The sequence below is a fragment of the Convolutriloba macropyga genome, chromosome 13 (genome assembly GCF_964194025.1).
Source record: "Convolutriloba macropyga chromosome 13, txConMacr16.3, whole genome shotgun sequence".
Classification (NCBI taxonomy): domain Eukaryota; kingdom Metazoa; phylum Xenacoelomorpha; order Acoela; family Convolutidae; genus Convolutriloba; species Convolutriloba macropyga.
Genome location: NC_134480.1, coordinates 46,545,972 through 46,571,676, shown reverse-complemented (window position 1 = coordinate 46,571,676; position 25,705 = coordinate 46,545,972). Strand labels below are relative to the sequence as shown.

Here is a 25,705-nt window from a genome sequence, read left to right as displayed (position 1 = left end):
AAACTTTTCTGAGTACATCTTCGTTCGTGTATCTGTCTAACTATGCTTCCCTTCATGAATTATTTTGTTTTGAGGAAAGACTCTGGTATCTTCACGAAAAAATGTGCTAGTTCTCTTCTTTCCAAGATCCATCAAATTATGAACAAAAAGATCATTGGAATAAAATTTAAAATTGAGCCAGCCGAAGTTACCTTTCAAAAACTTTTGAACGTATCCTTTGTCTCTTTTAACAGCATGTTGACCAACTTACTTATAAGATCGATGTGACAATAGTGAATTCACAAACTTTGGTTTCAGCGGTAAATTAGCATGGAAACATATGGGCTACAGTTAGAAATCAAATCATGCAAAAGTCAAATTAAGAAACTCGCGAAATTTTGAAGCTTGAGCTTCAACACTCCGCGACAAGAGGAGGGCGCGCTTAAAATTAGGGCGGAAACTGAATACTCTAGTGATAAATCAAAACTGATATAAAGCATATTGAGTTTGTGACGTATAATCTCTTTTATACTGGTTGCCTTTCTCTTTCCATTGTCAGCTGCATTGTTTGTTAAGCAATCTTGTTAGCTGCTGGTCACTTGTTTTGGAATTGATCTTTTTGGCTTCTGATGTTGTTCTGAGTTGCAATTCGTTATCTCGAGGTGGCTTGACGATTGAAAACTAATTGGAATTTTTTTAAATTTTTTTTCAATGTCTTTACAATTTTAATTTTATCTCAGAAGTTTTAGTTGCAGTTCGTTGTTTCGGGGTCACCAATGTTGACCAACTTGCTTATAAGATCGATGTGACAATAGTGAATTCACAAACTTTGGTTTCAGCGGTAAATTAGCATGGAAACATATGGGCTTAAGTTAGAAATCAAATCATGCAAAAGTTAAATTAAGAAACTCGCGAAATATTGAAGCTTGAGCTTCAACACAGCATAAATGTTATTAACAACAGCTGTATTCATACATCTAAATGGTGTTGGGTCAATAAAAGTCTTATGGAGAACCCGGACCAACAATTTTCCGCAAAACTAACGGAGAAAGAGTGCAAAAATTGAAAAAAGCCTATTTCGCTTAATGAAGGTTGGAAGAGTGTAATAATTATAACGCATTTTTGAAATGAAATTGGTAGGACGTAATGACAATTGATCTCCTCGTCTTCTATCTGTGGCGCATCTTACGTTCATTTTTGCATTAACCATTGCGCCGACTACTATCATTAAACGTTTCAATTTGGTTAGAATGGTAATTGTATAATAGGAATTTTTTAGCAGTCTACTATAAATTACACTCGTTGCAAAGTGGATAAAAGGATAAATACAGTGCTATTTTAAATATCACACTTTTACAATCTTTTACCCAATAAATAGGAGTAGAATACGCATTGCACACTAATCCCTGCTAGTTGGGTAGATTAAGGGTGAAACCTCGGCCCGGGTAGAGCCGCGATGAAAACAGCATCATGAAATCATTGTGCGATGCAGTTCCATGGGTAACGGCAACCAACCTAACAGCCATCAATCATCTGAGGAGAAACCCAAACAACCACCTGGGACCCAAATGTGACTTACTGTCTGGTCCGCGCTAACTCAGAGTTTTTTGGAAGTCTCCACTCACGTTTCAGCTCGATTCAGCTGAGTTAACTATGCCGAAGTAACAGAAGTGTACAATCATGTGGACTTGTTGACTGCAGCGAAGTTGAGCCGCAATTAAAAAGCAACTTTCAGCTCAATTAATGATTAAGAAGTTTTATATTTTCAGAGTCATTATCACCAAAACATTCCAATTACTCTGATTTTTTTACTCGGGTGGTGAAAAGAGCTGTTCTTAAAACCAATAATCACAAGATTTTGACAAAATTTCAAGGCACGCTGAATTAGGAAACAGCACGACAAGAAGCATGTGACTCGTTGCACTAAATGTACAACGATCGGGCTCAATACAAATTAACATAACAATTGAAAACAAAAAAATAGACGTTCAGTACTTTGCATTTGTTGGTTTTTTTCTACTTGTGCAAACCCGCAAAGAACAAAGCAAAAATATCAAAGAACAACGCCAATCTTCGAAACGACATAGCGTGATTTCCAGCAAGAGTAATAAGAATATCAAATGTTGCATTTTAAATGGCCTAACGACAGAATATTTAACAGATATTTATAGTCCGTATCAGTTTTAAATATGACACGTCGGTCTCTTTTTGATTAGCTGATATGCATTAATTTACACTTTGTGTATGAACAATTCTAGCCCTTGCCTTATATGGCACGTGCAATTTTGGCAGTTATTGATCTGTTATCCCAACCTGAGAACATGTCACTGATATGTACTGGGAGGATTCGCGTTTTGGTTTAGCATCATTACTATTGATGGGTAGATCAAACTTATCACCTAAATTTATCGTTTTTGTACACTGATAAACTTGTATGTTCAAAATTGCAGCAATGATTTGGTTCAAATTATATTACTTTCACAAAAAAATTAAGATCTTGCTCGAGAAAAATGGGAGAAGAAACTTGTGCCCATGAATCTACGGGATTTCTGCGGATTAATTTCCCTTACCCGGAAACATGAACAAATGGAATGATAGGCGCGACTCGCCGAAAGTATTGGGGTTGGTGATGTCGAAGAAGAAATTCCAATCAAGAAAATTTGATTATAGACACATATGAAACGGGAGCAGATCTTTGAATCCCTTTTGCAGAAGTTAAGAGGCGAGTCAGCCTTGAATAGTGTGTCATCCATGAGCGGGGACAATCTTTAGTGATAAGTTTTTTGACTCACCCAATGAGCGGGGAGCCAAAATTTAGTGAATTTTCATACTAGTCGTACAGCAGTGGCGGGTGAAATGTGATTGCCCAGAACAGGAAGTTTTACCTCAAACAATTTTTCCAAGAAGGAAACTAGTGTGATTGCATTGGTGATTGCATGAGTCGAACTGATAACAATGATCGTTTATGAACCAAGATTTTCTAATTGTAAGTTTCTTGTCTGCAAAAAAATTATGTTTATCAGAAAATTCTCTCTGAATTCATGAACCCTTGGTTTTCTTTGAAAAATGCGCACAGCTCAATCAAATAAGGCAAATAACTAAGCCCAACATAACAATTGAAGCATAACAAACATCAGCCATAGGTTTAAAATGAATCAATTACCAACAGCGCTGCCTAACATAAGTAAAAAGTTTAAATATAACGGCGAATGACGCTGCCTAAAATAGCAAGATCTGCAAAATGAACCAAAAAGATTTTTTTCTGTATCTATGATGGCACAGTAGTTACTTGGTGAGTATTGATTTGGCATCTCAACCACCTTCGTGAAGTTCTCCGCAAACATTTCCTTCAGTTTGTGCTCTAATTCAACTCGGTTGTCCCTAAATAGTTTCAGATTTCTAATAACACATTTGGAATCTGCACAATTCAGGTTCTAACACATAAAATAAATTTTGTTTAAAAAAACTGTTTGTTCTTTTTGACTGTTAACACTCATGCCATGTCTAAATATACCACATGCGATGTCTTTTTTATCTAAGTTGGGACAAAATTCCGTTTAATATGCGAGGTAATTTTTTTTATGTTTATTTAAAACCCAAATATTTGTGGCCTTTAAGTTGCAGTGTTTGTTAACGAAGGAGCAAAGTTTTTATCTTACTCTAATTAATAGTCCTTGAACGTCCAAAGATATGATTCGTCATTGTAATCACAATGTTTTATCACCATCTTGGAGTTTTTTTAACTCCGAGGCCAAGCCGAACTATTATCATTACTTTGAGGAAGCTTTATCAATCGCGCGGTTATGTTTTTAGTTGACCCTCGTAAGCAACACAATGAGTAGAGTTTTGCATCATTAATTTGTAATTAGAAAGCGAAGCTCCACCGCGTTCTTTTCCACCGTTTTTCACATAGCAACTGTGGTAAGAACTTCGTCCTGTAGTCGGAAGATATGCGAAATTAGATTTGCGAAATAATCCTTTTGAGTTGTAAGTTTATTTTAGTGATGGGATATTCAACTAGTATCATTGCAACCGAAATTATCAAGTGTAGGTAACGTTGTCTGACTACACATTACTTGGCGAATAGCTGTTTTCGAGATTTTGAGCCTATTTTACCAATAGTTTGTCAGAGCTGGCAATTTTGCGTCATTATCTTTAATTGCTCTGAAAGGAAGTTTGTAGCAATTATATTAGTCCTGTGGTCTTTTCTGTGCGATTTTTTGTCCGACCTATTTGACTTTTCATCCTCAAAAATGGGATAGGCAGGTGGCGCCCCATTACTTGCACCTGACCCCCCCCCCCCCCCCCCCCCCAATTGCTTGACCCCCTTCACTCCGCTCACACCCACTTGATGCGTTCTTAAGCCCCAGCTGGCTACAACCGCAGCCCACCGCGCGTCGTGTGAGAACAGTCCGACCGACGTTAGTCGTTTGTTTGATTTAGAAAGCTAGTGACGTCCCTACCAGAGAAAGTTCCGAAATATTGAAAAATGTTCCCTTATTTTCTCCAAATAGCGAAAATCTATTCCACAGATGAGTTAACTAAGATCCCCGTTGCAAAAGTGTGCAAATGGAAGAAAAAGTGCAGACAGGAAAGTTTACAGACAGAACAAAATGAACTGCATGCACTTATTCGGCGTTTATTATTAGCCATCTGAGCGCTGAGTTCTTATGAAAGACGTCGCGTTAAAATCTATGTGAAAGCAAACGGAAAAAATTGCAGTTGTAAGAGAATGTAGATAAGGATTCAATTACATTGTTCTAGACAGTTTGTTAAGTTTTTTTATATCAGTTTTAAGTTGCGGGAACAATCAACTCGTTTTGTTTGCGATAAGGACAAAAGTCAATGTTTTATCAAGTTTCACTTCTGACTTGATTGTTGCACAACATGCTCCAGGGGAAAGAGGAGGCCAACTAACTCATCACAGACAGTTGACCAGATCGTCGAAGAGGGTGTAACTCAAGTTGCCTAGAGAACCGTTTCGGAAAAAGGTCAAGAAAAAAAGGACTAATCAGCCCAAACGCGTGCGAGCGCGGAGACCGAACGAACGTACGTGCCGTAAGCCGTTTTCACCTTCACCACACGGTGTTGTGCATCTCGTCCAGGGTAGACTTCGAGAACACGTCCAAGGGGCCAAATTCCACGTGGAGTCATATCTTTCAGAATCCAAACGATGTCATTGACTCTGAGTGGTGTTTGGTCACTATTGCTCCATTTGGACCTCTTTAACAGTGTCGGAAGATACTCCTTGACGAGTCGTTCTTAGAAATGGTTGACCATTTGCTGCAGATTCTTCCGAGACTTGAAACTGGCGGGTTCTTGACTGTCGAACTTTCCTGGTGGGAGAGAGTTGAACGGTCTGTTGATCAGAAAATGTTTTGGCGTGAGAGGCATTTCATTTTCTGGAAGGTCAGCGACAATCGTTAGTGGTCTGGAGTTCAATATAGCTTCGGTCTCGACCAAAATTGTCCTGAACACATCAAGCGACAATCTTCTGGAGCCTTAAATGATCAACAGAGTGCGTTTCGCGGTCTGGATCAAGCGCTCCGAAATACCGCCAAAATGAGGTCCATAGGGAGGATTGAACTTCTAGGTTGTGTTCGTTACTGCCATTGCCTTGTAGATTTTGTCGTTGTCGAGACGTTTCACAGATCTTTTTAATTCTTCAGATGTACCAATAAATGTCTTGCCATTGTCACTGAGCATTGTTGTTGGCTGACATCTGCGGCTTACAAAACGTCGATAAGCGTTTAAAAAAGTGTCAGTGTTGAGATCGGGACAAGCTTCTAGATGGACACACCTAGTAACCAGACAAGTGAAGATCAGGCCGTAGTGTTTTTCAATCTGTCCTTTGGCATCTTCTATATAAAAGGGACCAAAAAAATCGACACCGCTGTTCGCGAAAAGATACTGGGTAGATTCTGTCGGAAAACGGCAGGCAGGAAGGGAAGCCATGACGGGTTGAATGTTTCGAGCGGCAAATCGTCTGGAGAGAAAACATCGGTACTTTATACTCAAAAGTGTTTTTCTGAGTCCAATGATATGGTATCTTTTCTGCACAAAAGCTTTCACTGGCTCTGTTCCTTGGTGAACGCAAATGTTGTGTGCATGCTCTATATAGAGTCTCGCTATCTTGTCTTTTGCGTGCAGTACAATCGGACATTTCTCAACTTCGAGGTTTTCTGGCGCAAATTGCCATCTTCCGCATGACCGAAGAATTCCATTGTTGTCCAACATTTGGTTGAGCGAACGGATTTTGCACTTTGAATCTATCCTGGAATCACGTTTCAGGGCTTGGATTGTTGAGAAGAACAAATTTTGCTGCGATATTTTGATCAGCCGATTTCTTGCAAGAATGACGTCTTCTGTTATATACTGCTGATCTTTAGGCCTTTGATTTCTGATCCGAAAGACCAAATTGAAGACATTTGCTAATGTCAGGAGCAACTTGTTCCCAGTTGAGACCCGTGTCGGGTCGATTATTTGCTGCGACAATTTGCGTGAAATTTCTTGCGTTGCTAACACATGCTTTCGAGAATTTTCAGGAGCACTGAGATGTCTTGTGGAAAGTAATGCTGGCGCTGTTAGCCAGTTGGCTGGTATTTCGTCTGGATTGAGACCACGGGTCCCGTGGTCAGCTGGATTTTCTTTGGTGGTAACGTGTTTCCATTGGTAAGCATCAGTTGATGCAAGGATTTCTTTGAGGCGATTCGCAACAAAAACAGGTTGCTTCTTGGTTGAGGATAACCAGTCAAGCACAACTTGACTATGTGTCCAGAGTGTAGAACGAGTAATGTAAAACGATGACTCTTTCATGATGGTTGAAAGAAGGCGCACTCCGATGACTGCGGTTTCCAACTCTAATTTGGGTATGCTGATTTGTTTAATTGGAGCAACTTTGCATTTGCCTATTAAGTAACAAGTTTCAACATCTGTGGCTAAATTAGGAACTGTTTTCAAGTTAGCAACGGCTGCAACTGCTACAGCTGAGGCGTCGACAAATATATGGATATCATTTTCACTTTCTGGTGAATGGCAACTCTTATTGAGAGTTCTGTTCAATGTCACTTTTGGTGAAGAAAAGTATAAGTCCAAGTTCTTTTGAAGTGGTTTAACTACTTGAGGGGCAATTTGTTCATCTCATTTTTTCCCAAGTTTCCACAGTTCTTGAAGAACTATTTTGAAACGGATCGTTGATGGCAACATTATCCCTATTGGCTCGAAGATCGAGGAAACAAGACTAAAGATCTTACGTTGAGTGTACGCTAAGGCATCTTTTGGGAAATCAGTGAATGGTTTCATAAGGAAATAGTCTTTCTCAAGATTGCATTTAACACCAAGAACTCGAACAATATCTGTCTGGTTGTCTTTGTCTTCAGGAGGGACTTGGTTTAGGACTATAGAGCTGTTTGAATTAAATTTTGTGAGTCGAAACCCCCTGTTTGTAGACAATGTTTTGTTTCAAGAACTGCCTTACAAGCGTCTTTTTCTGTTGCATGTGATTGGATGTAGTCATCCATGTAAAAGTGGTTTCTGACGGCTTTGAGGGCTTCTTGGAGATGTTGACTGTTCTCTTTGGCACAATTGTTAGGAACGTATATTGCGCACGAAGGCGAGCAATTTGCTCCAAAGATGAGTCTGGTAAATTTGTATTGTATCTGATTGTCTGCTAACCCGAGAAATCGAAGAGCAGATTGATCAATCTGATGGATGGCGATTTGCATAAACATGCCTTCGATGTCGGCAACGGGATGTTCTCGAAATCTCATCAGGACACCTAAAAGGTTATTAAGGAGATCTGGTCCTGTAAGAAGGTTTGAATTAAGCGATTGGCCGCGGAATTTTGAAGCGGCATTTGCAACTCGGCGGACTTTTCCGGGCTTATTGATATTTTCCACAGGATGGTGTGGCAGGTACCAAATTCTGTCTGGCTGAGGATCTTGCATTTCCACCGGTTTGACATAGTTTTTCTCAATGTCTGTCAAGAGAGTCTTATTGTATTTTTCTTGCAACAAAGGTTTACGCTGAAGGCGTGTGTTGAGGCTTTTGACTTGGTTCAGTGCAGTATAGCAGTTGTTTTCCAACTTTATTTCTGATTTCCAGGGCAGTTTGATTTCATATCTCTCACCATTGTGATTGATGGAGTTCTTCAAAATATCAAGAAACTGTTCTTCTTGTTTTGTGTAAACTTTTTCACGGTCCTTTTGAATGCCATCTGCTTCAATACTCCAGAACTGTTGAACAAGTTCGTCAAGTCCGCGTTCATCTGTTCTGTTTCTTGACACATGGAAAATAAATTTCTTCTTTTGCTGACTTGCGGGCTGCTGAGTGGTGGCTGAGATACAGTTCTCATATTCAACGGCGAGGGTCCAACCAAGTTTAGTTTTCACACCAAACGGTTGATTTTGATTGCCAGGTATAACATGTGTAGGTTAGGTGAAAGCGAATGCATTAACACCGAGGAGGGTGCCGATTTTGCCATCGGCGCCCTCCTGAACGTTCGAGAGAGTTCAAACGATATTTCAGTTGACTTAAATGGAGTTATTGTGACTGACTCAACAATTTTTGAGAGGGACATGCTGTTCTCTGTATTGAGAAATTGTAGTGGTACTGACTGTTGAGTTTCAGGCGGAAACTCAAGAAATTCAGCTGTGGCGTCCAATACAAAGCTGAATTGGCTACCGGGATCAATGAGGGCGTAGATATCGAATGCTTTATCCCTCTTGAGGAGTGAAACCGGAATAAGCTGCAATTGCTCTTACCAATTTTTCGGTGTTTCTGAGCATTGGTTAATGCTGAACGATTGGTTAACTGCATTGCCGTTTAAATTACGTCGTTGCACGTTTTGCTGGCTTTGGTTGTTGAAAGTTTGGCCATAACGGCTGTTGGGGGCTTTGTTTGTTTGACTTTTCTGTTGAGAAGATGTATTTGGATTTTGACTTGAAGCTTTACTACTAGACGAAGCTGTTAGATTTCTACCAGAAACAACTTCAGTAGAAAAGGCTGCTGTATGGCGTTTGATTTGCTTGGCAGGATCATGAACAGTTGTGTGGTGAAATCCACTGCAAACCTGACATCGTTTTTGCGATGGGAACGATTGTTTGTGGTGTTTGTTGCTCAAGCAGTTTGTAAACAAATTGTTTTGGCTGACCAGGTTGTATCGATCACCTGGTGAGCACTACTGATACTCAGGGCATGTGGCAATGCTGTGTTCTTGTTTGCACTTCTCACAAGATCGTTTTGTGTTAAAAGTTTTATTCGGAACATTTTGTGAAGTTGACGGTTGTTTTTGCTGAGGAGAAAAGTTCCAATGTTTTCTGCTGTTTTCCGCTGATGCATTGTTGACTGACAATGGGAGGTTGCTATTGTATGGCTTAGTTTGCAGCTTGTTCGAGTTGACAAACTTTGAGGCTTGAGAACTGATGGTTCTTTGATTGCTTTCTCGACTCACTTTGTCATAGGTTTGAGCTTGGAGCTCTAACCATTGTTGAAAATCCACAAGATTCGGGTGTGAGCTTAGCTCGGTAAAACAATGTTCAGTCCATTTCAGAACCAAATGATGTGGTGTTTTCTCTTTGGCTTTCTTAATGAGTGTTGTAGACTGGAGGTCTGCTGTAAAGCCAAGGTTTTGGAAGGCTTGCACAAGTCTTTTCAAAAATGAGGAAAAGGCAATGAAGATTTGCTTGTTTTGGAAGTTCATTTGCCAGTTTTCGAGCTGGTTAACGAACGCATTAACAACCATAGTACGATCACCGAAATGTCGGATTAGTTCATTCAGTGCTGTCTGATAATAAGATGGATCGCAGGAGTAAGCATGAATCAAGTCCTTTGCTTTCCCACTCACGGAATTCTGCAAGTAGGTTATACGATGCGTGTCTGTAATGGAGGTGTTGTTGTGAATCCTTGTGTTGAAGTTATTGATCCACTCCTGAAAGTGGATAGTGTTACCATTGAAATTCTGAAGTTTCAGAGGTGGCAATTTGATTGAAATCAATATTTCCTCTTTCCTGTGTTACATTAGTGTTCGAGTGTATTGAGCTAATATGTTGATTGACAGTGAGTAGTAGACTTTGGTTGATTAAAGGCTGGCTGAACAGATTTTTTCCAACAGGATTTAGCTGTTGATTAATGCACATTGGGTCTTGGATTGTGGAAGTTACTGGGGCTTGAAGCTTCGATTGGATTTGAGAGCCAGGAACAAACTGGTTGTTACACAACTGACTGGGTTGTGCCATAGTTTGATTAACTGGGAGGGTTGTGCTGACGAGGCCGTGTTGACTGTTCACAGGCTGTGGAAATTGCAGAGGAGCTGCAATTAAGTTTGATTGTGAAGCTACCTGGTTTGGCAGAAAATTAGGAGCTGCAGGATTTAAGAGTGTATTTTGATGCGGTTGTTCCATGAGTTGCACGGTAATTGGAGGGACACTTGCGGAGTGTACCCCAGTTATAGGATTAATACATTGATTGGATTGTAGGCAATTGTTTTCTGCGACTATTTTATCAGTTTTACTTGGAGGATGTGAGGTTCTATTTGCCACTGTGGGTAAGCAGGGGAGTTTTTGCAGATCACAGTTCAACAGTTGACTATCGAGGTATCCATTTGTTCCTATTTGAAATTGAGAAGGTCCATAATTCTGTTGCAGATTGGGAAAATTATGATATTGAGGATTTTTATTGGCATTTGAATCCTGATTGTTTCTTTGCTTTGGCAACTTTAAGTTAAAGGTTTCCTCCAATGCCGAGTTTTGGTCAAATAGACCATCTGCATGGAATTGAATAGTTGAATCTGCCAAATTGAAGGAGTTTGAAAGTGAGTTATCACTTGAACTGTTCAAAATTTGGATTGGAGGCAAAAGGTTCTGCGATGTGTTAAAGTTGTCACTCAAGTTGATTTGAGCTGTTTCAATTTCGCGGACATCTCTATTTACCAGATTGGAGGAAATTTCGAGTTTCCCTAATCTTGTTGGAGATGTGAATTCCTGGCTGCTATCTTTGTCAAAGTAGGGAAAAGGATTGGGAGCATTTGTTTGGTTTTCAAAGTTTTTTTTCGATTTTAGAAGATTTTCATGAACTTCCTTTTTAGGATTTCTTTGGTGGGCTTCAAGCACATGATGAAATTGAAGTCCTGGTGCATTTGATGTTTGTAGAAACAATGATGGTTGTCTGGGCCGTGGTGGTATTGGGGGCGGCTGATTGATGATGTTACTGCTGGTCTGCTTTTCTTCTATATCGCGCTGATGCTGGATTCGTTCCTTGTCGTCACTGGGCTCAGGTGTTGATTGCCGAGACAAGTTTCTTCTGCTTGAGATCATGCTGACATCATCTCTAATGCGACTGGAAGACTGACTGAGCTGGCCATCATCGTCCAACAGATCGACTTGCAGTTCCAATTCATTGAGTCGAGTTATTAATGTCGTTTGCCTATTCAATATTGATGATGCAGTGCCTTGATGTGGCTGCTGTCTCATCACTTCCTCTGAGAGTTTTTTGAGCTCTGCTTCCTGGTCTTTGATCTTGTTGATCATCAAAGACAATGGCCGGAAACTCCTTTTCTGCTCCACAGTTTTCTCAAGGAGATCGAGCAGTTTCTTCATTGACATTTCTGTCGCTTTAAACATATTGATGGCAAACTGACATTCAGCGCTGTTCTGCTTCGACATCTTGGTGGCTGTTGCTTTGTTGAAGCCGATTGTTGGTGCTGTTGGTGAAAGAGCTCGTTACTGAAGGTGAAAAACGGCTTTGAGAAACGGAGCGACGCAAATTTTTTTTACTTAAAAAAGGTTTTCTAAGGTTTGAATGCTAATGATCCTAGTTTTTTCTTGTTCAAAAAACCAGCGACGCAACTTTTCTCAAAAATGATGTCCTACGATGTTGTGCTTTGTGCGCTAAATCTAGCCTTTTGCACTAAAAAACCTGAAAGCTTTTGCGAACGTTCGCGCGCTTTAACCGATTTTCGTTCAACAGACCTAAGTAATTGCTTGTTTTTTGTTGAATTAACACACGTTTCGTTTAAATAGCTGGTTTTAACTGTTTGAACTAGTGTGTGTGGCTACTGTGGTTGACAGGAAAACTGTGCTTTGCTGCAATTATGCAGATGAACCAATATTAGACCAGAACTCAAATAATTGTTACATTAAACTCCTTTTTCTTGAAAACTTCAATAAACTCGTCTGTTTCTCTCACCTACGAATAAATTACCAAACAGAAAGCTGACAAAGCTACCCAAAAAATTTCTCCTTAGCTCCTTAACCCTAGCCGAGCACTATGATTAATAAATACCTCTCACAGTTTTTTGCGAATTTATAACTTTGAAACTTGTTTTTTTTCTAGGAGTTTATTGTTGTTGTGACGGCTAAAAATAAGAAATTTGTAAAAATGCGATGCGTTTAGGCAAGAAGAGTTACAGAGGGGCTACTGAATGCTTGAAAATTGCAGACACGAGTCATATTGTGGAAATCTTTAGAACTCTTTTGTGTATTGTCTTTTTTCGGGTTTTGCAAAAATTTTTTTATTTTCTTTAAAATCGTGTGACTTTATCTGTTGTTTTTCACTCTGTCTTCGTTATCTTTAATCTGCATTGACTGTACTAAAATTTCAAAGCTATCTCCGACAAATAACGTCTTTCAAAATAACTGAAAGTAGGAAAAAAACATCAAATTGTCTGGTGACTACTGGAATCATATTTCTTCGAAAACTCCTCTTCTGCTGATGGTAACGTCTGAAACCAATGGGGTAAATGGACTTCGCAGACGGCAACGTCTGAGACCGAGGACTTCTGCAAAAAATCAAATTTTGGAAATTTTCTCCAAAAAAAATTAAAATGGTATTTATTTTCGTCAAATGAAAGTTTTGATATTTTGTGTGGCGCCTAAGGACTTTCTATTTACTTCCCTATACAGGTGAAACTATCAAACCGACTGACAAAGATTTTTTTAGGGTTCTCTTTAGTGGTTTATTTAGCAATTCAAATGAATATCAGAATATCGTCAAATGAATATCGTCAGAAAACTAACTTGTGTTTTTTAAATTTTCTGATTTCAAAAAATTTTTTCTGACATTTCCCATTTATATGATACTGATTGGATAAATCGAAGGAAATGGCTTTCTTTTTGAATGCAAACCAATTCAGGAGTGTTTCATTGGTTTGATCCGCAATTGAAATGGATATGGATTCAGAAAACTAAACTGTGTTTTTTGAATTTTCTGCATTCAAAAAATTTCTTCTAACATTTTTTATTGATATGATGCTGATGTGATATATCGATCAAAGTGGCTTTTTGTTTGATCGAAAACCAATTCAGAAGAGTGGTTTAATAATTTTTTTGGCAATTGAAACGGATATGTAGTCAGAAAACTAAATTGTGTTTTTTGAATTTTCTGAATTCAAAAAATTTTTTCAGACATTTCTTATTTATATGATACTGATTGGATATATCCATGCAAACAGCTTTCTGTTTCATCACAAACCAATTCAAAAGAGTGGTTTAATAGTTTTTTCCGCAATTCAAAAGGTTATGTAGTCAGAAAACTAAGTTGTGTTTTTTAAATTTTCTGATTTAAGGAACATTTCTCTGATTTTTGTGTTTTTTTCGCAGATTTTTCTTTAAAAATGAGAAAATTGCCTTTACTCGCTTTGAAAATAATGAAACTAGTCAAGTTTTATCAATCGAGGTGTTACAGTAATAAGAAAGGTTTTTTGGGGGACAAATACCAATTTTTTAAGGCTTTTTGTCGAAAAAAAAATAGATATTTTGGATGGCTCTAACCGTGGAACAGGACATCAGAGGTAACGTCTGAGACCTCGGGCGGACTTCTGCTGGTGACGATTGAAACCAATAAAAAAACTAGATCCTCTCGTCGGGGTGACGTTTGTAACCCAAACTTGGCTTCGTCGCTGCTGAAAAAATTGCTTGTCTTTTCTTTTTTGTGACTTTTCTGTGCCTCTTCCGTGTCTTTTCTGTGTCTTTTCTTTGTCTTGACTGGTTGCCAGCTTTCGGGTTCCGTTAACTGTGCTCGGCACTTGATGGTTGCCCTGACCGCTGATGCTTTCTTCAGTGCGTCGCACAAGTTGTGGAACAAGAAACTTTGCCAGTAACAGGGGAGACTTTTGTCCTCAAAATTGTTTTGGGGAAAGAAGGTTTTGTTCTTTGAACGAGTGATAAACCATAAAATGTAAGAGAATTTAGATAAGGATTCAATTACATTGTTCTAGACAGTTTGTTAGGTTTTTTATATCAGTTTTAAGTTGCGGCAACAACCAAATCGTTTTGGTTGCGATAAGGACAAAAGTCAATGTTTTATCAAGTTTCACTTCTGACTTGATTGTTCCACAACAGCAGTCATTTTATTTTAGTTCCAAGGAACTTTGAATCTCACGAGAAAGCCTAAAAATTAACGATTTTAACTACTTGACCAAAAGTGTTTTTTAGAAATCATTTTTTTGTTTTTCAAATCTTTGTTAATTTTCATCCATCTCTCCGCCTTCTGCTGATTCAAAACTATTGTAAGTACCACTGTTTCTGTGTGGAACAGATTTTTTGGAGAATGGAAGATTTCAAGTAATTTATAGCACTCTAATTAGTAAAAATCAGCTTGGAAAGTGAAACTGAAAGCAGAAAAATTTTTCTTCTCAAAATCCTAGAGTCCGTTTTGCAAAATTTTCTTTTCTGGTATGAGAATTAATCTTTACAGTATTTTCAATACCACTTAGACGTAAAAGAACTGCTTTGATTGATTGAAAATCAAATCAACAAAATTTTTTTATTGGAGAGCAAAAAATGGAAATCTTTTCTTATTTATTGCTCTTGAACGAAGTTCATAGCAATTATTGTAGACATGTGTCTTTTTTACGCAAAATTTTTGCTTGACCATTTTGACTTTTCGAGTGACTTTTTGTCTTTGACTTTTTGCAAATTGCGTGATCTAAAAATCTAAAATTCTCTCTCTCAATCACAATTTGATACTAAAAGTCAAATGAAAAGAGCGCCAAAACTGGTGCGCTTTTTCACTTTAATTCTTAATAGTGGTATATGATAACCTCTAATGTGGTTGTTTGAAGCCCACTGCATAGTCATATTTAGACCCCCCTGTCATACACTATTTAGATTCGACCGTCACTTGCAGAGCGCCTTCGCTTACTTCTTTCAAAAGTGCGATTCGCGGAGCGTAATCCAAAGTTAATCTACTTTCGTTTACTTGCGGTGCGAGATTCAAAGAGAGATTGGCAACTGAATTTGAATTAAGAAAGTGAACTTATGAAACTCAAGTGCTTGTAAGCAACTGAAGAAGGCGTGATCAGACATGTCTGATCACGAGGCGGGAAACATAGAAAGGATGAAGATGAACAACTTAAGTCAAGGAATGAACGAACATAAAAATGATAATCAAGGGCAAAAGAAATTAAACTAAATTAAATGCATCGTATGAACTTTTCCTGCATCAAATAAACAAATGAAATATGATCTACATGGGTATCACACCCCTTGTTGCAACAGAACCAAAAGAACGATGATCGTTTACCGGAGCTTCAATAATTGCAATATAGTTTTTGTTACAGATGTTCTTTACTTCATGACCAACCAAACATTTCGTTTGATCCAGTCGAATAAATGGGGGAACTCCGTGACTTTCGATGTAAATGTCCAAAAACTTCAAACAAAACATTCGGTCCATTAGCTTTTTCATATATACATGCAGTGGGGTATTTAGAAAAACGATCAATAGCGGCTTAGAAGTATACCTCGTTACCTTTTTCACCGAAAATTGGACCTCAAAAATCAATTTGAATTTCTTGATTTGGTTCAACACACGGCACATGAGGTCGAAATTGCTTAGCAGGAATTACAGACGCAGGGTTCTCATCAATCACTGTACAAGGCTTGCGCTCTGTCGCTTTAACAATATGTTTGTATATCCACCAGCACTGCGTGGCCATGCAAATCATACCCCAGGTACCTGGGTGGCGTGCATGGATACCATCAATCAACGCCTCTCGAAGGACGTTCGGGATTGCGACCTTTTCATCAACACACAAACAGCCGAAACGGACGTATAGGTCTCTCCATTAGGAATGGGTGTACGGGTTGAGTGCTTTTAGGCGGTTTTCATTGTTTGTGTGTATACAATCCCGTACCTCTTTTAAAACAGCGTCCTTGCTTGTTAGAGATGCAATAAGAGACTTACTGACAATTTTAATTACAATATGATTAAGTGTTGGGATCTGTGGGCTAGGCGTAGGAGGTGTACTGACGTTAGAAGACAGGGTTGGGGATGTTGGTGGTATTATTTGGGTAGAACTTGCGGCAAGAGTATCGTTTGGAGAGTTAGAGCGTTGATTTGCGGAGCGAGGTGGAGGCGTATATGGTTGATTCGCAGTGCGAGAGGCGGCAGTGAAGCGAACTCTAGTGATACGCTTTTTAGAAGGCATGCTGTATTTATTTTTGTTAAAATAGTTAGTTTCTAAGATGTATTTGAATTGAAAAGAATTATTTGAATAAGAAGTGAGCAACTGATTTCTAAAATGATTTAAGGCAAAAAGCACTCTTTCTATTTTTGGGTGGTGGCTTTTAAAGATATTTGTAGAGAGATTATTCATTCCGATTTTGGAAGGATTGTTTACAATGAGTTGTTAACAATGAGTTGTAAGCCCCATAGACATCAATCAAAAGAACCATTTGAAATCAAATCAGTTTTCTAACATTTCATTGCGTTTTTCGCTTTTTAAAAAATCAACTAGAGGTTTTGTATAAGCATGCCCTCAAATTTTCAATTGGATTCAGGTCGAGACTATTTGCTAAACATTCCGGTTCCTCCCGCTCTTCCTCTTCAAAGAAATTGCTAGCAATCATCGAATTATTCACAGGAACTTTATTTTGTTGAGAAATAAGGTCTTGAAAACGCAACTTTCCGTTTTTTTTTACAATTTTAACGTAAACTAGAAACGTTAGTTATTTTTTAACTATGTAACAAAGTTTTTGTCTGTCTAGCTTTATTAACACAAATTATTGGCTACCATTAAAAAATTTTTTGGCTACCATTACTTGATTGCATTGTAGCCAAAAGTGATAGCTTGTCTGAACTCACTTTTTTGCAATTTTGTCAAGAAATCTTGTTCCGTTTCTTCAAAGAACTCGAACAACTCGTTCGCTAGAGACGCCTTGAGCCTGATGGTTGTTTGCTGTCCTTTACAAGATATTTACTAGCTCCCTGCTATTACTTTTGTGTTTTTTGTCCATGAAAATTGGACATTTCGAATTTCAACAGCGTGGCAAACCTAAAAAAAAGAACAAAGCAGCTTAAACTTCATTTCTGTGTAAACTGTTAAGATTTTGAGATTTCCCACATCTCTTCACATCTTAGTGCAAATCAAACGTTTTGATCGAAAGTAACACTTAAAGACCCCAAATTGTGGTGTAAGCAGCTCATTGTTACCATAGTGTAGCATCGGTACCACAAAAATTTTAGCGAGATAATTATTACTAATTGCGCGCCATTGCCATGCCTCAGTAGAAATCCCCGCCATGGCCATGCAAATGAGGATTAAAGCCGATAAACTCTCTGCGCGGCGAGTCTGAATGGAGCACAACTCGACAACAAACCATAGACAGAGTGCGACAACACGTGATTTCTAAATTTGAACCAATCAGATTACTTGACAAGAGATTTTGATCTTATAGATATAATTATTAGTAGCACCTTGCCTCAGCAGCCAGTGAGATTTTATAAATAAAACTATCACAACCAAATGTAGTCAGTATTATTCGAAAAATACTTTTTTCAACATTTGGGTAATATTGAAACCAGTTTCATATTTGGCACTGCTAGTTTTTATAAATGTGGACAGATCAAATTGCAGATAATGATAGCTTTTTTCTAGTTTGTAGGTTTTTTCAACTATTTAGCGGATTTTTAGTCGAGTGTAATTATTTCTGGCCAGTTGCTTTCCTTTTTGTGGGCCTTTTCTTGCAAATCAATTGAAAATTTTTTGGTATAGTGTTTTTTTACGGAACATGACAGAAACTTTCGTTACCATTTTTTTTCAATTTTTTACATTTCTTAGTCTTTTTGAAAATTGGAGATCTTTGTGAGCTTATTATGGCTTGTTTGAATTTCTATTTTTTACTATAATAGTATCGATTGCATGCGTTAAAAATTTGTGTTTACAAAAATTTCAAAAATTACAAAATACATGCAAACATTTTTTCAAATATATTTTCAAAAATTTTGACAATTAGTTTTGGTGCTCTTCGCGCCAATGAATCAATTTTAATGCTAATGAACGAGATTGGATAGTTTTTCTTTTCAATGTAATTTTTTTCAACATGTTAGTATTGCGAAAATTTGCCATCTTTTTCAAAGTTTCGTCGTTTCTCTAGTTTTATTCAGAATCAGTGGATAGGTAAACTTCTCTAGGGTTTTTTAATAGGCTGTTTCAGCTAGTTTTTAGCGGCAATAGAATGCTTTTAAGCATTTTTAACAATTTTTTTTTCATTTTCTTGAGTTGCTCGACCTATATGTGCCAGCAATTTTTTTCTAGGCTTCACATTGGTTTACTGGTTAGTTTTTTTGAAAACGAAATGGTTTAGAAGGAATAAGAAATTTTGTAAAGTTTGTTCAATAGCCGCCGTCAGCATCAAACGGCTATTATTTAGTCGCTCTTTTAATTCGTTTTACCTTTCGACTTGCACGAAAAACGTACCCAGATTTTCACATTTGTATTCTTACTTCACTCACTGTTTCAACTGAATGAATTTTAAATTCATTCAAGCATTGCATTACGCAATTTAGTGAATAAGGTCTAAGTCAAAAGCCCAAAATCAAAGGAAACTTGATAAACACTGATAAAGCCCGGTCATTAAGTCTTTTTAAATGAGAGCAAATCAAAGTGCATTAGAACGATTGCTAGCAGATATTAGTATTAAAACTAATACCCCTCAGTTTTGAGGCTGAAGTATAGGTTAATATCTGAAACTGCACTCCAATTTTTCTAATCAAGCGCTTCAACGGCGGCTACTTTCCGGCAATCTGCCAGCTATGTTTTCAATTGTTTACATTTTGGTCATTAAAATTTATGTCATTTTCTTGAGTTCTTCCAGCTTCAAGGCCCAATGAAGTCTAGTAGATGGCGATACTGGACAGATCAAGATCCGAGAGATAGTTTTCAGAAAATTTTATGTAATCTTCAGTAGCGGTTTAACATCTTTCACCGCTTGTGTATTCACCGCTTGTGAATGTGTTTAATATGTTGATTTCAATTGATCAAATTTTGCCTCTAGGGTAAAGATGTGAGTTTTAGCAATGAATGTTTTTTTGTTTGCTTCATTTGAAGCTCGCGACTTTTAAGGCTGTCTTTTTTGCTGGCTTCTCAATTGTGCTGGTCAGACCGTGGTCCATTCAATTTTATTCAATTTTCAATTTTAACAACCTGCGTCCCATTTTTTAAACAAATCGCCATTTTTCCCCTTTGACTTCTGACTTATCTTTCAACTGAATGGAATTTGAAATTGATGAAATTGATTCAACAGTAACTGAAATGCGCCAAAAGGTCAGAAGCCAAAATCAAGAGAAACAGGACAAACAAATCCCGTACACTTGAAGAATGTTTAGTGCATTAAGTTATCGAAGTTCCTTAAATTATACTGTAAACCGATATTAGTATTAAGCTGATTGTCTGAATTGACTGAACTGATAAAAATTAAAATTTTTAAATCCGGATTATAATAATTAGAACAAATGTTCAAACTGGGAACACTTCCGAGTTATTTTTAGATATCAGTCATGATTCAGATTTTAGATGTATCAATTTATCTTTTGAAGCTTGCCAGTCTAAATGAGGCAAAATGTAAGACTAACCGCTCTCAAACGCAATTTGTAGAGAACATGGCCAGCAGAGTGCCGGTAATTAGCCGCCGCTGACCTGACTGACCATCCATTATTGTTCAATTGAAAGGAGCGTTCGCCGTGTATCTAATCTAATGAAACTGCAGAAGAAATTAGAACACTTTTTAACACTATATTGTCTTCAATTTGTTCTTTTCTGACAGCGTCAGTCCCAAAGATGGTCAGTGAGGTCAGCGGCGGTTATTTTCCGGTACTCTTTCCGTCTATGTTATGTTCTCCACAACTTACGTTTTGAGAGCGGTTAATTAGTCTTACATTTTGCCCTATTTAGACTGACAAGCGTCACAAAATGATACATCTGGATGATGCATCTGGATGATATCGAAAACTAACTCGGAGAAACGACAATTAAGTTTATGTTTGTTTATTTTGTGTTAGTAACGATTATACATTATCGCATTCTCTTCAAAAAGTCTTCGGTTCGTTCCTCTGCCCTTCCATTGAGGTGGACGAATCTTTGTACTCATCCACGATTAATGATAGTCCATTGGCAGCTTCAGCACCTCTGTTCTCACTGGATACCATCACAGGCTGCAAACAGACCACCATTGAGCATCACCTGCATTATTGCCCAGATTTTCCAACAATCCCAGTCATGCCGCAGCAGCATAGTTAAAATGATAAGACTAATAGGATCTTTCCCGTGTATCCTCCTCTCCCTTCAACTTGGTGGGTGCGTATTATGACCCCCCTCCCCCGATACACGTGCATTCCATATTGTGCCCAGCCCCCCCCCCCCCCCACCCCCCTAACGAGACGTGCCATCTCATTTCCCATATTGTAATGTAATACAATGGCGCGTGCACTCACTGTAGCTCGGGGGAGCACATCGTATTGGACGGTGGGAGTTAGGTGGCCCTGGGAGGATTTTCATTGCCATCTAGATGCGCCTGACCGTCTGAAAGAGTAAACGATTGACAACTATCTCGAAAGTTACCCATAAGTATTATGCGTCTAAACCTAACATATTGACTCCAATCCGCTTATGTGAAATGCAACCGTCAATTAGTATAGTAATTGTAGTAGTAGTAGTAATAAATATTACCCTCTTTCGCCCTCAACAGGTCAGTTGTCACCGCTCGACCCAAGACAACCGACCATTTCCTTTGCTCACACCAGTCCTTCGCTCAATGTTGCTGAAATACGAAATCCGCGTTCTTTAGCAGGAGACTAAAAAGTTTGGTGGATACCGTCGCAACTTTTGAACTTACCAATCCTGAGCCTCAGCTCCACTGTACTACTGTTTTCCGATACATTCCAATCCCATCTGAACTATGTATCCCATCTAAGTCAGGCCGCCTCCTGATAAGACTGATGACACATTTATCCAATCAGAATCTAATTAAACTGGACAATAGATCGAAAGCAGAAAAATTAGGACAATAGATCGAAAATTAATCTATTCTCATTGGCCGCAATTAAGCATTGGCATATAATTACTGCTTCAGGTCATGCTTTTTTTGCGATCGAACAGGTAATACGCTATATTACAAGTAAGTGCTCACATGTGATTGGCCAATATGCAACTTGAACTTTCGATTCGTTGTCCCAGTTTTCGCTTTTGATCTGTTGTCTTTCGATCTATTGTCCTAGCACCTATTGTATAGTCTGTCCCATAAAGTTGCTACAATCGAAAACTTCCAAAACATGCAACTAAGCATAACATTTTTTGTCAACGCTTTTTTCATTCAGCTTCATTTCATCTTTTTTCTACATGTTTCTACATGCTTGGCTTTGAAACGTTTGATAGCGTTGCGACTTTATGGGACTGACTATAACCAAGATATGTAGCGATTAAGGTGGTTTTTGGCTTATGAATATGTTCAGTTTTTCTAAACAACTGTTGGCGAATTATGACCGATTTTGACTTCAATAACATTAGACAAAGACCTGTTATATGAACACCTCAAAACCTTGCCGTCTAAGTTTCACTTGTTACTCTATACGTTGCTTCATTTTAACACTTTGCTGATACGTTACTATAGTCAGTCCTATAAAGTTGCAACGCTATCGAACGTTTCAAAGCTCAAAGTTCAAATTTAAAACATGCGGATATCTAGCAAAACACTGTCCATTTGCATGCCCCGAGCTTTTCGAACGTTCGATAGCGTTGCAAATTTATGGGACTTGATTATATATAGCGTCTCTCATAAAGTTGAAATAAGCGAACGCTTCAAAAAACGCAGGTCAGAGTCTAAAGTTCAATTCTAAAACATGTATAAAAAAGTTAACCACATTGATGCTCAATTGTACGTTTTTGGCGTTTTTCGAACGTTAGCTTGTTTCAACTTTATGGGACAGCAAACAATATATAGTCTGTCCCATAAAGTTGAAATGACCGAAAATGCCAAAACATGCTATTGAGCATGCAAATAAGCAATGTGTACAGTGTTTTTGAACTAAAATTTTGTCTAACCTAATTTTCAGTAAATAGTCTCCCGTAAGTTGAAATTACCAAAGACGACAAAACAAGCAATTGAGCATGCAAATGAGTAAAGTAGACAGCAAGGGCCTTTGCTAATTGCAACTTTATGGGACACGTTATACAACCACAATATGTACTGAATGTGGTTTAAGGGGTTTTAAGCTCAATTTTTTAAGATTTTCTAGGCGGTTGTTGACCTGCATCAGACAAAAAACGTGTTATAGCGTGTACCACAAAGTTGAAATAAGTGAACGTTTCAAAAACCATGTTGAGTTCAAAGGTCAAAGTTCAAATTTAAAACAAGTAGAAAAAATTGGAATGAGAACCTAATGGAGAAAACGTTGACATTCAAATGAGCACATTTATGCTTAATTGCAATTTTTTGCGTTTTTCGAACGTTCGCTTATTTCAACTGTATGGGACAGACTATATACAGTAAGTCCCATGAAGTTGCAACGAAAGCGAACGTTCAATAAGCTCGGGGCATTCAATTGGGCAGTTCTGCTAGATATCTGCATGTTTTAAACTTGAACTTTGACCCTTGAAACGTTCGATAGCGTTGGAACTTATGGGACTGATTATAAAATTTAAATAAAGTTCCAATGAAATTGTGGCGCCTGACAAAGGTCAGCTTTAAAACATGCACATAACAGAGGAATCGGATTAATCATATGCATGCCTAGAAATTCAACCTTTGCTTGCTTTTTAAGTTGACGTCGCTAGAAGACAATATGCCGATATCTGCATGCAGTTAAATTTGGAGCTTAACCTTTAAAGCGTTCAACTAGTGTTTCAACTTTGTGCTATGAAGAGGCTCAGTAATGTGCGTTTGCACTAAGTTCCGACCCCGCTCATCCACATTTTTGGCATATATGTCTACCAAATGAGGAACAGTATTTTCAAAAAGAAATGTATGAACAAAATGATCGCCTGCAACCCAAATAACTCAGTGGAGTTAAAAATACCGCATTAGATTGAGATCATTCACTATTAAGAAAGCAAGTCAAGACCAACAAAATCAATTAACGAACTATTTTATCCGAAACTTTACGTCCACTTTTTAAAGGAAACTTAACAAGTTAAAATAGCATCAGATAAAACTGAAACTAAACAAAAACTTTTATTTCACTAGGAAAGTTTTGGGGCCACTCCATGAGGCTCGGTAACCATTAAACAAAAAAACAGCAATGAAAAATTGGGTTTTTTTTCAACAGTTAATTTTGATTAATGAACACCATTCGATAGCGTTTGAAACAATACAACATGTTTATGATCACATAAGTTTCTATAGGAAGGCACTAAGACCTGTTATTATTCATGTTTTTCTGCGGTTACAAAAAGAACAAATAGAGACAACAAAAAATTCGAAACTTGCAGGAAAAAAAAACTGTCGAAGCCGTAAAGCTGGATTTTGCCCCAAAGGAAATTATCAATTGAGCCTTTCTCGAACGCCTTAATGTGGTAAGTAAACTCTCATTAATGAGAGTAGGAAGCAAGTAGACAAACGAGGAAAAACCAATGAATAGTTCAATAACAGCGGAATGATATCGGGCAAGTTTTAACGTATTACTGTTGAGCATTTAACGTCTCCAGTAGCTATCTGGTGCTCAGAGAAGCTAGCTTAAGCTTGTTGGGAAAGGGAAAGCTTGAATAAGGAGGCATTAGGAGATGCTAATTTAAGGCGGGGATAGGGGTGCTCGAACCAGACGCGTTGTTTTCTGATTGCAGAACTTCTAGAAATCTAGAGCATGCATGTCACTGGAATTTTTGTGGTACTTGGGGACAATTTATTGGTTTGCAGTTACTACGAAATTGTTGTAAAGATGTTAGTATCACAAACTTAAGCTACTTTTGAATAAAATTGTCATTTTTTTTATTTTTTTGAGAAAATTACTGTTTTTTGAGTCTTCCAATCTTTAGGGGCCAATGATTGTTATAGAGCTGGATAATGGATAATTTTTATCTGTCGAAAATTGACTATTAGGACAAATAATTTATGCCACATTTCATTAATTTCTACATTTTTTAATTTTTAACTTTTGTCGTTCTTACTTCTGCTTTTCTGACATACGTGCTGCTAGATTACCACCGACCCACAATTCTTTGTAAAATTTAGCAAGAGAAACTGCATGTTGCGTGATGTCATTTTAAAACATCTGAAATTAAGTTGTCAATTAAGTATTTTGGAGCTTGGTGTTGCGCTTTTCCTTTTTTATAGTTTTGTTTTTCAATATATTGTCACCAAGAAGCAGTCAATTCTTTCATAACTTCTATTTATACCATTTATTAATATTCGCTAACAGCCTCTCAACGACTGTTGTTTAGGCGCTCTCCTTTACAATTGAAAAATTTGAATTGTATTGAATTGTAAAGATCTGTTCACACATTTTAAAGATTTTTGATGCCAAAACAGGAGGTGGAGCAAAAAAGCGAGTGGTGTGAAAATATTTCACTCGAATTTCGAAGTAGTGAGAAAGTTGTAATTGAAAAAAAGTTTGCCTTCCCGCTAGTGCTTCTTTGTTCACATGCGGCATTTTGACATTGATTTGTGATTTTTTGGCTTCATGGAATTTTAGCCGCCTCTCAAACTGCTATTACTTAACCGCTATCCTTTTTAAATCGCTTTACCTTTTGATCACCTTTTTCGTTTTACATAAGTCACGATTTTTCACGTTTAACTTCTGACTTAAATCATTCGCTGTTTCAACTGAACGGATTTTCATTTTTTTTAAGCATCGCATTACGTAATTTAGTAAATACGGTCAATCTCAAAAGATCAAAATAAAAAACTGGATAAACTGATAAAGCCCGGTCATTAAGTTTTTTTGAATTTATCATCAAAGTTTGTTAGAGCAATTGCTGGCTGACAGTAGTATTAGGCTTACTACCCTTCATTTTAGCAGCTGAAGTTAGTATAAGTGTAGAATCTAACTGAAACTGCACACTGAAATAGAACAATTTTTGAAACTTAGAAAAAATTTTGTCAATTTCTATCTGATCTTTTCTCTTTTTCTGTATCATACCCTATTTGCGCCCAGCTCGGCAGCGGTGGCTATTTTCCGGCAATCTGCCGGCTAAGTTTTTTTTCCAAATGGTTTTCCTAATTCATAGTCTGTTCTAATTCATAGTTTAGTCAGTGGAAATTCTTTGGATTGTACGTCAGGAATTGTCCTTCTATATTTATAAATTCGCTTTACCTTTTGATCACGTTTTTCGGTTTACGTAATTCAAGATTTTCATGTTTGACTTCTCACTTAGTTCACTCAGTTTTAACTGACTGGATTAAAAAGGCTATCACTCATTGAGTTACCTAACGTAGTAAATACTGTGGAAGTAAAAGGAGCAAAATCAAAAGAAACAGGATAAACTGATAAAACCCGGGCATTAAGTCATAGTTCAAGA

At 37.7% G+C, this 25,705-nt stretch overlaps 1 long non-coding RNA gene across 1 annotated transcript; it reads right to left on the bottom strand.

Annotated features, from left to right (window-relative positions):
* Positions 1-20,144: 20,144 nt before the first annotated feature.
* LOC142351977 (uncharacterized) lies at positions 20,145-21,254 on the bottom strand. The gene is made up of 4 exons (XR_012760988.1): positions 21,090-21,254; positions 20,924-21,014; positions 20,689-20,776; positions 20,145-20,409 (listed from the first exon to the last, which is right to left on the bottom strand). It is a non-coding gene; the product is annotated as an uncharacterized LOC142351977 (long non-coding RNA).
* Between the last annotated feature and the right edge of the window lie 4,451 nt (positions 21,255-25,705).